Genomic DNA, 14,576 nt, shown 5'->3' on the forward strand with positions numbered 1-14,576 from the left:
TGAACCAAACATTATTGCATAATTATTACTTCAGATATCTTCAAATAATGATGACTAATTAAATATACATACAATACATTTATCAGTGAAAAAATTGCAATGACATTTTCTTTACCCTTTTGAAAGTGCCTGTATTCTTTGCAGAAGAAGTTTTAAGAAGGAGCCAGTATAACAACAACTGAGGACATGATTTAGCATTAATATTTCATAATGCAGTTGAGGTTCATGGTTAACTCAAGAAATGCCAACATCCTCCAGGTAAGCATGACTCTGGGATTCTCTAACAAGGTGATGCATAAGGCTCCATGGAAGATGTTGGTCTTTGTGTGTACATTTTATTAATGATAAATTTATTTTATTATTGATTTAGAAAAGTGTTCTGAAGAGACCTTCATTATAAAGAAAAAAATATAAAATCCATAACTCTCACTGAATTTACGATTTATACCACAAACTATGCTAACTTTTAGTTTTCTAGAATATCCATAGCCTTAATTCTAAATTGAGTAAAGAAAGTTTAGCCACTTGACCACTTTAACAAACAAAAGTTCCTGATGTGTTATTCTGGAACTATGGTCTGTAATTAAGCATTTACCAGGAGTATAACCAGTTAGTTATATTCCATTTGGAAAACACAAACAAATGTACAAACAAACCAATAAAAATAGGCAAAGGTAAAGCATAAATCTTTTACATGGTTCGAGAAGAACAATTTATGTATAAGTGAAAGATACTAGGCTGGTTGAGTTTTGGTATTATACCATACTAGACATTTTCCGTATCTACATTTTTGTGTTATCATGTCATTTCTTTTTAGAAATGACGCTGCTAGTAATTGATTTATTTAATGTATGTATATTAAATAAATACATACATTATTTATTTTGTCAGCATATGTTCATTTCCTTTCTTATTCATTTTCTATTTATTTATTTACTATTTACTCATCTTTGAAATACAAAGGCCCAGGAACTATGGCTGTGTGGGAGGCAAATGCACTGTTTCTCACAAATAATTTAACAAAAATCCCAAGCAGGGTGCCCCTTACATTCTCTCCTAACCAGAGATGAGCTTAGCATAGAAAGCACATGGGATGTGTCTGCCATAGATGATGACATTCTGATTTTCCTGTAGTTTTGTGGTATTTGAAAGGTACTGTTGATTATTTTTTCTTTAAAACATTCCTACAGAGGAGGGTAGAACATATCTTTCTCTAAATTCTACTAGAGAGTAAATTATGCAGTAACCTCTTGCAAAACAAAGTCTATTAAGCAAGTCCTTGTGTTTATAAGTGAAAGAACCTCTGATTTTCTGACTATTTGAAATGTTTGGATAGTTCAAACTCTGAGTTTGGCTCCTTTTCAATAGTTTTAAAGAAATTTAGATAAATCAGTGCCTAATGAAAAGCTTTGTAGCATATTCATGTATACAATATAAAAAGAATTTCCTATCATTTCCAGACAACTACTTACAACTAACAAACCATTCTGGGAAAACAAAGCAAAATAGAACAGCAACAAAAATAAAAGAAATACCTCAAACATAGCAAGAGCATTACTAGCTTTCAATATTTCTTGCTTTCTATTTTTCAGTAGAGGTCAGGAAAGTCCCTTCCCTCACCTTTTGTAAACTACTTTTTCATTTTCCCTCTGTGTAGTTCTTTCCCCCACTTAATAGCGCAGTATCAGTATATCTGGGAGCCTGTTAGAAATACAGCATTTCAGACGCTACTCCAAACATATTGAATCACAATCTTTCATTGAAGAAGATCCCAGAGTAATAAATATACACATTAAATTTTGAAAAAGAAGGGGTAGAGAGGGTTTGACCTGAGATCCCTACTACCTAGGTGAGGTACCTTTAATTTCAAATCAATGTTGCCCACTTGAGCTTTTCATATCTGAGGGAGTAGCTAAATGGTAAGAACATTCCTACTGCAGTTCATCAACTTTAATATGTGGACACAGATAGAGCCATATACTATTATCTACAATTGATATAATAAAACCCATTGGTTTCATCTACTCTGTATTGTTTAAATATTTTACAATAAGCATGGATGAAATTTCTTACATAACAAAAACATTTTCACTGAAACAAGGAACTAAATTCCATTGTGCAAATTTTGAAACCAACATTAACACTAATTAAAACTTGAAGATTTTAATTGACTCAGAGATTATACCATATATCATAAAAATCCTTGTACAACTTTAAAAAACAAACCAAACTTACACTGAAAACAGTTTTTACGTAAACATATGCCATATAACATTTTTAGAAAGAAAGAAGACTGCATATCCTCTCTACACCCACATACACAATACTACATAAGCACACAAAAGTCAGTTTGAAATAACTGTTCCATCTTTAGTGGATGAAGACAAATAGGAACATTGAGCAATTTTCTACTATGAGTTCCAGTATAAAAATCAAGACATTACCAAGAGACTATTATAATTAGCTATAGCCATGTTATTTCCTGAGTATGATGATTCTAATAGAGTCATTTTCCACGGTTTATTTCTTTGCTGTTGCCAAAAGATTGTCCAAAGAAGAGTCATTATAGTTGAATCTGGTTAATAGCCCTTGTTTCTTTGCAAAACTGGAATTGTAAGAGCATAGATGGATATTCAACAACAAAAATAAAGAAAACCTTGATGTGGATTATGCAAAAGGCTCTCAACTAAATTATTTGGGCAATAGAGTTTATGGAAGAAAGCAAGATAAAATGAAAGTATTTTAATGTATAGTGCATAATAGAGAATAAATGAATAAGACTTTAAGTTGTTAATGCCGAATGTTTTATAGAATTATGTGGAAAGAAATATCAAGGGAAATCTTGGGAACTAAACTATATGCACAAGCTCTTGTGCAATCATTTGTTATAAGTAACTGATTTTTAATAAAGAAAAGATGATTAAGCAGAGGCATTTTGTATTAGCTTGCTGTTAATTAGCACTCCAAGTCATGATTGAACTAATTCTTCATGATTCTGTATCAGTAAAATTACACTCATAGGGCAGAATCCCATTTACTTGGTTAAACTCCATATATCTGGCTTGTGTGAAGGTTCTCTGCAGAGACACAAGGAGATTATTTACCCAAATTAGGTAAGAGACACACCACAGATCATCAACTCTGTGTTCAGACATGCACAATCAAAAGAAAAACTGTGCCTAAAGCTCCATAAATTTGCTTTATAAGCTTCCAGTATTAAAACTGAATGATATTTCAAGCTGAATAAATTGCTTTGTCTTTAAAATTCATTTTTAAAATTTAATTACAGAAATGTGGAGGGAAAGGATTTTAAAAAAATAGTTTATTTATTAATTACTCTATATTTCAGATACTCTACTAAATGCTTTGTGTCCACCATCTCACATAATGTTTGCAAAAAATTTGGGAGTCAACTACTATTTTTATCTCTATTTGACAAATTAGAAAAATGGAGCACTGAAAGACTAGTAGACTAATTGACATATTTCAAAAACAAGGCGGAACTCAAATGAAACAAGATACTATGAATACAAATTTCTTTCATGTTATATAAATAACCCAGTTAAATTATATGTGGATACTAAATTCAGAGTGTTTCCACATCCTTTATTCTCATGAAATTTCTTATACTTTTTTCCAAAAAACATAATAAAATAACCTGCTTCCAAAAATGTATATTACTTTACCTTTCTCTGTGACTATAATGATAAAGTTTTTTTGTGTGCGTGATGTTATTATCTGGAGAAAAGTGGTGGGCAAAAATGCCATAGTATCACAAAGGTAAATAAAATGAACACAGAGAGGCCACCATTAGAGGCAACTGGGGTCACTGGTGACAATTGTAAGAATATTTTCAGGATGATAATGAAAGAAGAGTCCAGGTTGGATACTGACAGGAGAAGTTAGCAAATATAGAACATTTTTCAAGAAGCAGAATAGCAATGGAAAGTAGACAGGTAGTAATTTAGAAAGGAGTCATAGATTAGCTTCTTCTTAAAAATTAAATACAGAGACTTCAACATGTATAAATTAAAGGAAAGAATGGATTACGCAAAAGCAGGTCTGGAGATACCAAAAAGAAGATACATAATAGAAGGTTAAGGATAGAAGCAGAGTCAAGTAAAAGGATAAAGATGAACACAGCAGATGCAGGTTTAGAAAGTAGCAGGTTTATTTCTGTTGTGCTAGAAGTTTTAGAGATAATGGTAATGAAGAAAAATATCAGAATCACTGTTTTTTTGAGATTAATCTTCAGAAAATATTGTACGTGGGACCAATTTAAATGTATAAAGACACCTCAAAACTTATTGCAAAGAAAGCAACCCAATTTACAAGTTTTCAAATGGGCAAAAAAATTGAGTGGATATTTCACCAAAGAAGGTATAAGAATGTCTAATAAGCACTTGAAAAACTGTTTGAAATCATTAGCTGTTAGGGAAATACAATTTAAATCCATGATGAGATGCCATTACATACCTTTTTCAATGACTTAAAAATAATTCTGACAATACTGAGTGCTGTTGAGGATGCAGAGCAACTGGAACTTCCATACATTGTTGGCGCGAATACAAAAACAGTATACCCACTTTGGAAAACAGTCTGGCAGTTTTTTAAAAAATAAAGTTACATATTCACTTATCACATGACCCAGTGATCCCACCACTGGGTATTTATTTTAGAGAAATAAATATTTATCTTCATACAGAAGCAAATTTTTATAGTAGTTTTTATAACCATCCTAAATTGGAAACAATGAAAATATCCTTTAACACATGAACTGAAAAACTATGGTACATCTATGCATTGGACTATTATTTGGCAATAAAAAGCTCAAACTATTGATTTATGCAACAACTTAGATGAATTTCAAGGCATTATGCTGAATATAAAAAAGTCTCAAAATATTATATTAATATAATCTATAATTCCTGATATTGTCTGGCTGTGTCCCCATCCAAATCTCATCTTGAATTGTAGCTCCCATAATTCCCACATGTTGTGGGAGGGACCTGGTGAGAGATAATGGAATCATTGGGGGCAGTTTCCCCCAAATGTTCTCGTGGTAGTGAATAAGTCTCACAAGATCTGATTACTATAGAAGGGGTTTCCCCTTTCATTTGGCTCTTATTCATTCTTGCCTGCCACCATGTAAGACATGCCTTTCACCTTCCACCATGATTGTGAGGCATCCCCAGCCGCATGGAACTGTGAGTCCATTAAATCTTTTTTCTTTATTAATTACCCAGTCTCAGGTATGTCTTTATCAGCAGTGTGAGAACAGACTAATACAGTAAAGTGGTACCAGTAGAGTGGGGCATTGCTGTAAAGATAACCAAAAATGTGGAAGCGACTTTGGAACTGGGTAACAGACCGAGGTTGGAATCATTTGGAGGGCTCAGAAGAAGACAGGAAAATATGGAAAAGTTTGGAACTTTGTAGAGACTTGTTAAATGCTTTGACCAAAATGCTGATAATGGACAATGGAATCCAGGCTGAAGTGGTCTCAAATGGAGATGAGGAACTTGGGAACCGGAGCAAAGGTGACTCTTGTTAAAACAGCAAAGAGACTGGTGGCATTTTGCCCCTGCTTTAGAGATATGTGGAACTTTGAACTTGAAGGGGATGATTTTGGATATCTGGTGGAAGAAATTTCTAAGCAGCAAAGCATTCAAGAGGTGATTTGGGTGCTGTAAAAAAGCATTCAGTTTTAAATGGGAAACAGACCATAAAAGTTCAGAAAATTTGCAACCTGATGATGTTATGGAAAATAAAAACCAATTTTATGAGGAGAAATTCAAGCGGGCTGCAGATATTTGCATAAGTAATGAGGAACCAAATGTTAATTGCCAAGACAATGGGGAAAATGTCCCGAGGGCATGTCAGAGACCTTTGTGGCAGTCCCTCCCATCACAGGCCCAGAGGCCTAGAAAGAAAAAGTGGTTTCATGAGCCAGCCCCAAGTCCCTCCTGCTGTGAGCAGCCTCAGGACTTGGTACCCTGCATCTTAGCCCTGGCTAAAAGGGGCCAAGGTACACCTCAAGCCATGGCTTCGGAGGGTGCAAGCTCCAAGTGCTGTTGGCTTCCACATGGTATTGAGCCTGCAAGTACACAGAAGCCAGGAATTGAAATTTGGGAACCTCCGCCTAGATTTCAGAGGATGTATTGAAATGCCTGGATGTCCAGGCAGAAGTTTGTTGCAGGGGCAGGCCCCTCATGGAGAACCTCTGCTAGGGCAGTGTAGAAGGGAAATGTGGGGTTGAAGCCCCCACAAAGATTGCCCTCTGGGGCACTGCCTAGTAAAGCTGTGAGAAGACCGTCACTATCCTCCAGACCCCAGAATGGTAGATCCACTGACAACTTGCACCATGTTCCTGGAAAAGCTGTAGACACTCAATGTGAAAGAAGCCAGGAGGGGTCTGTACCCTGCAAAGCCACAGGGGCAGAGCTGCCCAAGACCATGGGAACCTACCTCTTGCATCAGCATGACCTGGATGTGAGATGAGACATGAAGTCAAAGGAGGTCATTTTGGAGTTTTGAGACTTGACTGCCCCACTGGATATCAGAATTGCATAGGGCCTGTAGCCCCTTTGTTTTGGCCAATTCCTCCCATTTAGAATGGCTGTATTTACCCAATGCCTATATCCTCATTGTATCTAGGAAGTAACTAGCTTGCTTTAGATTTTACGTGCTCATAGGTGGAAGAGACTTACCTTGTCTCAAATAAGACTTGGGACTGTGGACTTTTGAGTTAATGCTGAAATGAGTTAAGACTTTGGGGGACTGTTGGGAAGGCATGATTGGTTTTGAATTGTGAGGACATGAGATATGGGAGGGGCCAGGAATGGAATGATATGGTTTGGCTGTGTCCCCACCCGAATCTCACCTTGAATTGTAGCTTCCATAATTCCCATGTGTTGTGGGAGTGACTGGTGGGAGATAATTGAATAATGGAGGCTGTTTTCCCCCATACTGTTCTCATGGTAGTGAATAAGTCTCACAAGATCTGACAATTTTATAAGGGGTTTCCCCTTTCGCTTGGCTCTCATTCACTCTTGCCTGCCACTGTGTAAGATGTGCCTTTCACTTCTGCCATGATTGTGAGACCTGCCCAGCCACATGTAACTGTGAGTCCATTAAGCCTCTTTTTCTTTGTAAATTATGCAGTCTTGAGTATGTCTTTATCAGCAGTGTGAGAACAGACTAATACAATTCCATTCAAATGACATTCTCAAAAAGATATAGTGATGGAGAATAGATCAATAGTTGACAGGACTTAGGGATGGGAAAGGGGTACCAATAAAGAAATAGCACAAGAGAGTTTTTGGGGTGATGGAATTGTTTTGTATCCTGACTGTAGTGGTATCCTGAATATAGTTTTGTGTGTGTGTGTGCACATGCATACGTACATACACACAGATATACACCACCCACACACACACATGAATAAAATTGTACATCCCAAAAAAGTAATTTTACTGAATTAAAAGAATATGTTTTTGGGCTAGACTGGATAAGAAAATAGTTAGAGCTAAATTGCTATGTATAATACAACAATTGGGATTTGGTAGTTATCTTCCAGCTGCATAAGTGAAACATTGGAAGACTTGAAAAGGAGATGAGAGAAGAAAGGACTGACAAAAAAAAAAACAAGGCAGCAATATGGGACAGGCCAGGGCCTAAGAAGAAATTTGCTCAGAGAAAATTCCTTGCTGCAAAAGTAACCAACATAAAACTATCAGATTGTAAATTTCTTCCTCTTTTGTTGTTGATATCTCCCTTTTATTCCTTCCATTTATTTAATGAAAATTCTACTTTGAGCAGAAGTTTTGTGTTAGTTACTTTAATGAATATAGAAGAAATGGCCTCTGTCCACTTATGGTAGCTAGCTGCCAGAGACATGTGCATAGAACAGCAGCTGAAAGAAATGAGATGGTGAGAGAGAATTGAGAATATAGCGTAGCAAAAAGGGCATGGAAAATAACCACTCCTCCTCCCAAGGAATCCTGCACAACACTTTGATGAATGTTGCATCTCCCATAAAATGAGCACATTTACATCTAGTCAAGGGAAAGGTGGCCCAAAAAGGCTAGGGGATCTGGAGACACTTGGGTTACACATATGCAACTACAAAACCTAATTCTAATTTACTTTTTCTGAATTATGCCAATGATAATCACTGTGGGCATCACAAACATTATTCTCATCATTTAAATTATTTGATGTCTAAACTCCTTTATACAGTAGAATTTTTTCCATGAAGTCAAATATATGTTATTGGGATATGCATTTATATAGACCTAATTCTAGCAATCATATTCTTTACTTTTACACACCTTTGCAACTTTCACACTTGCCATTTTATTGGAATGTTGTTTTTAACTCGACATAAAAATCCACTTCAGCATCTGATAGCAGATTAAACATAACATCATTCCATATGTAACAGTGTGAACTCATGATGTAACTATTGTCCCTTGGTGGCTTGTGACCTCCCAGGCACCCAGGCTTCTCTAAACTAGTTAATAGCCCCAGAATGCACCAAGAGCTTTTTGGCCATTATCGTGCTGTCCATCACAGCATCTCATTCAAAATGCACAAAAGAAGAGGATGGTGTCATTTGCAGGCAGTTAAAACACACCAGAGAAGTATGCTGGATTCTGAAAAGCTCTGTGACATGTGCCATCACAGCCCTTTGTTTTCACTGCTGACTTGAGTGAAACAGGCAGTAATATAGAGCACCCTATTCTTACTATTATCCTGGAAGAATATAACTTGTATAAACCATTTTGGCTCTTACTTCATTTCTATTTACTTATTTTGAAATTATATACTTCTTCTACCTCTCACTCCCTATTTCTTTTTATTAGGAAAACCATGCTTTCTGTCCTGTGGAATAATCTATTTGGAGATACTTGTATTTGTCCGCCAGGACTGACATAGCAAAATACTGCAGACTGAGTGAATTAAACAATCTAAACGTCATTTTCACACAGCACTGGAAGCCAGAAGTCCAAGATCAGGGTGTTGTCAGGCTTGTAAACTGCTGAAGGTCCTTTCCCTGGCTTACAGATAGCTGTCTTCTCAATGCATTCTCACACGGACTTTCTTCTGCATGCTCATGGCTGGGGTGGTGGGGGAAAGGAGAAAGCAGGAGTTCTGGGCATCTCTTCCAATTCTTATAAGAACATCAGTCCTATCTGATCAAAGACCATCTCTTATGACCTCAGTAACCTTAATTGTATCATTAAAGGCCTTATATCAAAATATACGACAGTCACATTGGGGGTTAAGGCTTCAACATATGAACTAGGGGGACACAGTCCATCCATAATGCTTGGGTTCCGTTGAATCCTTTCTTTAATGTTTCATTTCTTAATTCTATGAAGAAATTTGCACAAAGGCAGAAATACGCTTTCTGAAGAATTCACTTGAACCTTTATATGACAATTTCTTTTATTGAAAATGCATCTCTGTTTCTTTTCTTCAGCATAATTATGTCCAGAAGGAACCTTGGATCTTCACCCATTGATTAGGTCTGCTCTGGGAGTCAAACGTAGCTCTCTGAGTTTCCCAATTGAATCACATTGCTCTTTAATGTCTCAGATTTAAAATCAATAAAATGGCAAGAGAAATGTGCACCATTTATTTCCATCACATGAAGAATGATATGAGAAAGGGTATGTTTAGTGATGTGATTGAGTGTTCTGGCCATGCAGCAAACAGTGAGACAAGTAAACTATGAAAGAAAAGGAAAATATATACTTAAAGGCAAAAAAGAAAATAAGGAAAGAAATCCTGATGTATGGGTTAACTAATTAGTTGAAAATACCGTAACAGCTCATTGGGCAATTTCATAATCAGATGAGCCCAAGGGATGAATATGATCAAGTTTATAACAGTTCATTTTCTTTGAATGCAGCTGTATACAATGCCTCAGGAGATTCTAGAAGCAATGAAACTACAGTGACTCTTTTGATTGATAACATATTCAATCTCTAAAATCCATGAATAGAAAAGCATATGGTTATGCCTTGAAGGGTATCCATAGACACTGTGGAGCCCCTTCTGGAGAGAGAGTGAAGTAGCTGAAAGCTGCTGTGAATGGAAATCTCAATTGTGTTGCTTTCTTAAAGATGGTCTTTTATTTTTATTTTTTTCATTTTTTTCTCAGTATCTAAGTTCATAGGGTTAAACTATGTTGTGATTGCTGTAATTGTAATTTCTCTCCCAGTGATTTTATAGCCAACAAGGGAACATCAGCACCCACTGATTCTTTGTGGGAAATAATCTATTTAAAGATATTTGCTTCAGTGGAATTTTTTTTAATGCTTCACTCCATTATTTTATTACGGAGAAATATGCATGAAGGCAGAATTGGAGCTTCCAAATAATTCATGTATCTCTATATTTATTATTCCCTGGAAGTGATAAGCCTCTGCTGATAGCAGCCCAGATGGGTGCTAGGGAAGCAATAATAATTTAAAACATAATGGGAATTCAGAGTTGCAGGACATCTGCAAACATCAAGGACTCTTGTTAAGGGGGTAATGCCACTCTCATCATATGACTTATTTCTTTCTTTTTCTTTCTTTTTTTAAATGTTATTATTATTATTATTATTGGAGACAGAATCTTGCTCTTTCACCCAGGCCAGAGTGCAATGGCACCATCTCGGCTCACTGCAACTTCTGCCTCCCGGCTCAAGTGATTCTCATGTTTCAGCCTCCCAAGTAGCTGGGATTACAGGCACATGCCACCACATGCCCAACTAAATTTTTGTATATTTAGTAGAGACAGAGTTTCACCATATTGGCCAGGCTTGTGTCAAACTCCTGGCCTCAGGTGATCAGCCCGCCTTGGCCTCCCAAAGTGCCGGGATTACAGGCGTGTACCACCACGCCCAGTGTGTATGACTTCTTTCTTAGAGTTGTCTCTCTCTCAGTAATTACTGGGTTTTCAAACACGTATATTTAACCAACCCTTTGGGTGGCACACAGGCATAGTCTGATTCAGCTATTTAAACATTGATTGATATGATATATTTTGGTAAGATACAAAACATCTAACATTACCCAACAATCTCTTTCCTTTCAATTGGTAGAAATTTACATTTAAAGAATATAGTAAACAAGGGTAGTAAGTAGTATGATTTTGTTAAGCAATGTCTGAAATATATAGTAAATGCAAATTTCCTTCTCTTACATCCTTTCTTTCTAAAGCCAAATGTGTTCTCATTTAGGGCTGCGGTTTTCCAGGCTTGAGGGTGGGGCCTTTGCTGGGGCATCACCTTCTTCTACCCAGTATTTCCCTGTCTCCTGTTCACATAATCAGTATTCCTTTATCCATAAAAAGGAGAATAGTTCTCAGATTACCCCATCATGGCATTTCTAAATACTGTTTGGAAACACTACTACAAAATAATTTTTTTTTGCACACAAAATTTCAATTTAAGTCAGTTCTTCAAAGTCTCTTTAAAACTTACAAAAGTTTATAGTTCCTTTTTTTGTCAGTACAGTGATTTGTAACTTTTTTTTTTTTTTTTTTTTGGTTTATGGATCCCTTTGAGAATGTAATGAAAATAAAGAGTCCTCAATATAGAAAAATGTACATGTACATAATACAAAATACAACTCCTAGGGTCCCAGGCTCCTGGGTCCCCTGAAGTCCATCCATGGGCTCCAGATTGAGAATGGCATAAGAATCCAAAGATCAATTTATTTACTACAGAAGATTCATATTTTAATTAGAATTTTATAAATTCTAAGTCATTATGAAGCTTGAAAAATCATCCTTTACCATTGCTAATATCATGAAGCGAAAATTTTGAATCAATTTGGTTTCACAGGCCATGTGTGAATATTGATTTCAACCTGCCACATAGCCTTTCTGCACACTAACTGAAGAGATTATTCTGGCTGCATTTCAAGGCAACACTCATCTACCTCAGTGATAAATGCTGAAAACAAGCCACAAGGGATCCAGCTGCTTCAGCCACATCACAGCCTGCTTCTATATGTGTCCAAAAGATTAGTTAAATAATATTGATAATTCTGCATACAGTAATTATTTCCTTGTTTCCATAGACTTGAGTGAGAAGTTATTTGAAATTTCCAAATCTATGTCAAAAGACAGATGATTCTGAAAAGTGCCAGGATTTTGACTATTTGTGGGTAAAAATCCTTAAATGCTTAGAAATTCGACAGTGATTATTTATTTTGTATAAATGTAAAATACATTAAAAGCCTACACTTTAATAAAGCTAAAAAGAAATGTCTTATTTTTTTCTGTTTACACAGGGCATCAATTTTACCCAGATTTTCATTTCCTTAACGCACTTATAGAGTATCATTTTAAAGTTGGTTCATTGTTCAGATTGCCTATAACAGACTATTTCCACTAAATATAATGCATAATCTTTTACTTACATGTTAAGAAATAGTTTCTATTGATTGGAATAGTTTCACAAGGAATGGTACCAGCTCCTCCTTGTACCTCTGGTAGAATTCGGCTGTGAACCCATCTGGTCCTGGACTTTTTTTGGTTGGTAAGCTATTGATTATTGCCACAATTTCAGCTCCTGTTATTGGTCTATTCAGAGATTCAACTTCTTCCTGGTTTAGTCTTGGGAGGGTGTATGTGTTGAGGAATTTATCCATTTCTTCTAGATTTTCTAGCTTATTTGTGTAGAGGTGTTTGTAATATTCTCTGATGGTAGTTTGTATTTTTGTGGGATCGGTGGTGATATCCCCTTTATCATTTTTTATTGCATCTATTTGATTCTTCTCTCTTTTTTTCTTTATTAATCTTGCTAGCGGTCTATCAATTTTGTTGATCCTTTCAAAAAACGAGCTCCTGGATTCATTTATTTTTTGAAGGGTTTTTTGTGTCTCTATTTCCTTCAGTTCTGCTCTGATTTTAGTTATTTCTTGCCTTCTGCTAGATTTGAATGTGTTTGCTCTTGCTTTTCTAGTTCTTTTAATTTTGATGTTAGGGTGTCAATTTTGGATCTTTCCTGCTTTCTCTTGTGGGCATTTAGTGCTATAAATTTCCCTCTACACACTGCTTTGAATGCATCCCAGAGATTCTGCTATGTTGTGTCTTGGTTCTCATTGGTTTCAAAGAACATCTTTATTTCTGCCTTCATTTCATTATGTACCCAGTAGTCATTCAGGAACAGGTTGTTCAGTTTCCACGTAGTTGAGCGGTTTTGAGTGAGATTCTTAATCCAATCAATAGAAAAAGAGGGAATCCTCCCTAACTCATTTTATGAGGCCAGCATCATCCTGATACCAAAGCCTGGCAGAGACACAACAAAAAAAGAGAATTTTAGACCAATATCCTTGATGAACATTGATGCAAAAATCCTCAATAAAATACTGGCAAACAGAATCCAGCAGCACGTCAAAAAGCTTATCCACCATGATCAAGTGGGTTTCATCCCTGGGATGCAAGGCTTGTTCAATATACACAAATCAATAAATGTAATCCAGCATATAAACAGAACCAAAGACAAAAACCACATGATTATCTCAATAGATGCAGAAAAGGCCTTTGACAAAATTCAACAACGCTTCATGCTCAAAACTCTCAATAAATTAGGTATTGATGGGACGTATCTCAAAATAATAAGAGCTATTTATGACAAACCCACAGCCAATATCATACTGAATGGGCAAAAACTGGAAGCATTCCCTTTGAAAACTGGCACAAGACAGGGATGCCCTCTCTCACCACTCCTATTCAACATAGTGTTGGAAGTTCTGGCCAGGGCAATTAGGCAAGAGAAGGAAATCAAGGATATTCAATTAGGAAAAGAGGAAGTCAAATTGTCCCTGTTTGCAGATGACATGATAGTATATCTAGAAAACCCCATTATCTCAGCCCAAAATCTCCTTAAGCTGATAAGCAACTTCAGCAAAGTCTCAGGATACAAAATCAATGTGCAAAAATCACAAGCATTCTTATACATCAATAACAGACAAACAGAGAGCCAAATCATGAGTGAACTCCCATTCACAATTGCTTCAAAGAGAATAAAATACCTAGGAATCCAACTTACAAGGGATGTGAAGGACCTCTTCAAGGAGAACTACAAACCACTGCTCAAGGAAATAAAAGAGGATACAAACAAATGGAAGAACATTCCATGCTCATGGGTAGGAAGAATCAATATCATGAAAATGGCCATTCTTTCCAGGGCAATTTACAGATTCAATGCCATCCCCATCAAGTTACCAATGACTTTCTTCACAGAATTGGAAAAAACTACTTTAAAGTTCATATGGAACCAAAAAAGAGCCCGCATTGTCAAGTCAATCCTAAGCCAAAAGAACAAAGCTGGAGGCATCACGCTACCTGACTTCAAACTATACTACAAGGCTACGGTAACCAAAACAGCATGGTACTGGTACCAAAACAGAGATATAGATCAATGGAACAGAACAGAGCCCTCAGAAATAATGCCACATATCTACAAGTATCTGATCTTTGACAAACCTGACAAAAACAAGCAATGGGGAAAGGATTCCCTATTTAATAAATGGTGCTGGGAAAACTGGCTAGCCATATGTAGAAAG

General features: G+C 36.2%; 2 long non-coding RNA genes across 2 annotated transcripts in view; both read left to right on the forward strand.

The window, feature by feature from the left end:
- Positions 1-14,576, forward strand: part of LOC103890122 (uncharacterized) — a 68,186-nt gene that overhangs the window by 12,489 nt on the left and 41,121 nt on the right. The window lies entirely within an intron of this gene.
- Positions 129-14,576, forward strand: part of LOC129058518 (uncharacterized) — a 31,328-nt gene continuing 16,880 nt past the window's right edge. The window contains exon 1 of the long non-coding RNA XR_008523668.2: positions 129-258. This is a non-coding gene — a long non-coding RNA (uncharacterized LOC129058518). The remainder of the gene's footprint in view (positions 259-14,576) is intronic.

This window comes from Pongo abelii, chromosome 2, assembly GCF_028885655.2.
Source record: "Pongo abelii isolate AG06213 chromosome 2, NHGRI_mPonAbe1-v2.0_pri, whole genome shotgun sequence".
NCBI classification, from domain to species: Eukaryota; Metazoa; Chordata; class Mammalia; order Primates; family Hominidae; genus Pongo; species Pongo abelii.